At 41.7% G+C, this 3,952-nt stretch overlaps 1 pseudogene; it reads right to left on the reverse strand.

Annotated features, from left to right (window-relative positions):
- Window positions 1-1,848: 1,848 nt before the first annotated feature.
- LOC149553884 (linamarin synthase 2-like) lies at window positions 1,849-3,346 on the reverse strand (annotated as a pseudogene).
- Window positions 3,347-3,952: the final 606 nt, after the last annotated feature.

Consider the following 3,952-nt stretch of genomic DNA (forward strand, 5'->3'; position numbering starts at 1 on the left):
GAGGGAATGAGAAGAAAGAAAATAAGAATAGAATGCATGCATTAGAAAAGATAGAGAAGAAAATTGGAAAATGGATACTTTCAACAACATAATAGGATGTGCTAAATATCCTTGGATATCCACTACCATAAAAGTTTGGGTCTTGAAATAATTCTCCTCCCAACAAGTACACCATAAAATTCATTGGAAAACTCATTCACAGCCTTCATCCATGTAACCTTCTCTATGCCAATGTGCATTCAAGTTTTTAAACACTCTTTCTTATGCTCAAGAGCCTCATATGTCTCCTACAATTGCCTCTCTTTCATGTGCTGACCAAGGGGGAAACAAATTTAGGGTTCAAGCTTCAATATTGACCATCAATCTCCTTCATCATAGATAGCTTAGGTGGGTTTGCAGATTTGCTATACCTTGAGGCAATTAAATAGACTTTCCAACCATAAATGTGTATGCTAAATGTGAAAAATAGACTAACACATGTGAAGTATCTAAAGTATCAAATTCTCTTTTAGGTCCCATAAAATATTAGCTTTACAATAAGTGTGCCAATATATATCTATACAATAATGTGCCTCCACAATGTCATGATCAAGCCTCTTAATGGCTCAACCTTTCCAATCCTCTTCTAGATACTTTGCCCTCTCTTCATCAAGAACAAAGTGTGATTGAAGCCCAAACATCTCAAACATATGCCGAACAGAGGTTTTTCCTTGTAACATTTGAATTTTTGTCTTGTTTTTTTTCTCTTTTTCTTTATGTACCCCATTACCTTCTTCCATAGAGAAGATTGTAGTTAAAGCATTCCATTCTGCTTCTACCTTAAATCTGCAATAATAAATTAGCACGGTCCTTATTCTTTTGCATGCCAAAGGCTTTTGGATCATGTGTGACCTTGAGTCTATGGCTCTCTAGCTCCTTAAGCTCGATCATCTTGGCACTCCTTATATCTTCAGTTGCCAAGCACCCAAAATTTTCCTGTAATTTCTTTTCACCAAGCAAAAACTTCTTTGTCAACAAGTCATACATTTTTGTAAGATAAAGGTCCTATATATAGTTCTTCCCACAATTATCTTCCTCCTAAAATAGATTTTCTTCAAAAAATTCCCACTCTTTTTCAAAGTTATCTTTTTCAATATTTATTATGTGACACAAAACCTCCAACTTATAATGCATACAAAAAAATTGGTCTGTGATTAGGTAATTCTCTTCCTTCAACCTCACAAATATTTCTTGTCGGTACTCCTCCTCAGTTATATAAGCATCAGCTTCATCAACTTCATCTTTCTTTTCTTCAACATTCTCCTCTTTAGCCTCAACTTCATCCTTGCTTGTTTCAACATCCTCCTCTTTAGGGGAATCCAAATTTTAAGGAAAATCTTCAATGACCAAATTGATGTTGTCATCTTCCTCCTCCCTGTCTGCTCAAGCCAAACTGGCTCTAATACCAGATTTAAATATTAAAGAACAAACAAATAGAATAAAGTTTAAATAAATAAGACAATACACTATAACAAAGTCTATTTATTGTAGTTCATAAACATCTTATCTACATCCAAATTCAGACAAAGCATTCCTTTTATTAATCTATAACAAATACATCTAATGACACTATGGACCTATTTATACATTTACATATAGGCTCCAAGAAAAGAGCCACAAAAGTTAAATATTCACAATGACCACTGAGCTTCATATCCCAATAGAACTTGTACAACGTATACCCACACAATTCTAGTCATCTCTTTCACTTGTTCTCTCATTGTGCATGAGAGCTAACAGTGATTTGACTGGGTTAGACAGGAACAGCTTAAACATCACGCACTAAGCATCACTTCAAAACTAAAACTATTAGATAGTTAAAATTGACTTATTCTTGTAAGCTTAATTTCGGAATGGCCTGTTGAGCATAAACTGGATGAAGGTGTTAATGTTACTAAGAGATGAACCTCCCACCATTACTGCTTTAGTCGCCGCCTCCTTCAGCTCCTCAGCTCTCACCCGCAACTCCTCGCTCTCCATTACCCTCGTCACTGCACTCTTTATGTCTTCTCTTCTCACCAATCTCCCATCGTCAACGTCCACGCCATCAAAGTGCAAGCCGACCTTCCATATTTCTTTAGCGAATCGGCAATTGAGGAACTGATCTCCGAAGTAAGGCCAGCCAATGATGGGCACTCCCATGCTTATGCTCTCCACCGTCGAATTCCACCCGCTGTGAGTAAGAAACTCTCCCAGCGAAGGATGCGCGAGCACCTTCACTTGCGGCGTCCATTTCACAAAGCAAGCCCGATCTTTAGTTCGCTCTTCGAATCCCTCCGGCAGAACAGCTGGCTGACCCTGAGCGATGTCGGCGCGAAGAACCCACAAAAACGCATACCCGCTCTGCTCCAGACCCACCGCCAGCTCATCCAACTGCTCTTGCGATTTGAGGGCCAAGCTGCCAAACGAAACATACAACACTGAGCGCGGGCTTTGTTTGTCGAGCCACTGCAAACCCGTTGATGGAAAGCGCCGCTGCTGCCTCTCTTCCTTCCAACTCGTCAAAGGTGTTGACGAGCACGTAGTCCCCCGTGTCGGACATTCCGGACTCAAACAGCAGCGCTTCGTAGATGGGATCAGATGTAAACTGCTCCCGGTAGAACGATATGAGATCGCTAGAGCATAGAGGTGGTATATTCCCCGGCAGAGTGTTTATCATTTTCTCCGGACGATTCCCATCGCTTACTGTAACACCACCAGGTTGTTAAGACACAAACTGCTGCAAAATAAGTTTAAGTAATTATTAATAGTGGAGTAGACGAATAGTACCTTTCACGGAAATGTGGCCCTGGGAAAGCAGAGAAGGAGCGAATTTCTGAGCAATAGAGGCGGCGGCACAAAAAGGCCAGAAGACTACTCTAGGCAGTTGCATATTGGCGGCCACCGATGCTGTGCAGGACATGCAACAGTCGCCTACTATGCACGTAACGGGAGGAACTCCATTCCCACTCTCGCTGCGAAGGATCATGGCTTCCAAGGCGTCTCCACGGTTTGCCAACGTTGTGAATAGCTCGCCCAGTTGGGTCGTCCGGCAGTGCGCTTGCGGTAAGCCGTCGGGGAATGACAAAAATCGGAAATTGGGTTGTGGCTTGTGCTTTGCACTCCTGGACATGCGCATCTCGGCCCATTCTGTGTTGACGAAAGTGATGAAAACACCCCGTGTGGAGAGGAGATCGGCGAGAAGAATGAAAGCGTTGACGTGGCCCTGCGCATGAAAGGGCACCAACACTGCGTGCACAGTCACATCGCTCACACCATTCATCGTCATTCTGATCAAGTGATCAACGAATTCAAATGAAAATCTCGGTTACGTTGGTTTCTCAGCAACGCTCAAGCAAATGCTATGGAAAGCACGGGAATGGCAAGGTTAAGGCGATTGTTTCAGATATTCAATCATCAATGACCATTCAAAATTATGGGTGCACGTTGGTCAGGGGTACATATCAATGCCAAGGCGAATGAGTCATTACTGATTGGGTCTCTGGAGGCAGAATTTGGACCACAGTAAAAAGAATATGTTTGATTCAACTGTGAAGGAACGTGTATGGTTGAAAATTAATTTCTATTTTCCTTATACTAGAATTACATGCTTCAACATTATCATGTTTGTGCTGAAATATTCCTACCTCCATTATTAGCAACAAATTTTGAACGCTTGGTGACATTGGATTTGGTATAGTTGGATGGCTTCTTCTTTCACAGTTCTTATGGAAGTGGATGAGTCCCTTATTGAGATGGTGACTTCTTTTGTGAAGCTGGAGGTTGTCATCTCTTCTATTGAGGTGGAGTTTTTTGGTACAAACCCTTTTGGACTTCAGATGCTAGAGATTTTATGGGCCTTCTGGTACGAGATGGTTGGTGGTTGGTGGTTTCATGGCCTCTCTATGGTGTTGTTAGGTCAGCTGACTCTCCC

This window comes from Cupressus sempervirens, chromosome 6, assembly GCF_028749045.1.
Source record: "Cupressus sempervirens isolate cs-2001-9-10 chromosome 6, ASM2874904v1, whole genome shotgun sequence".
NCBI classification, from domain to species: Eukaryota; Viridiplantae; Streptophyta; class Pinopsida; order Cupressales; family Cupressaceae; genus Cupressus; species Cupressus sempervirens.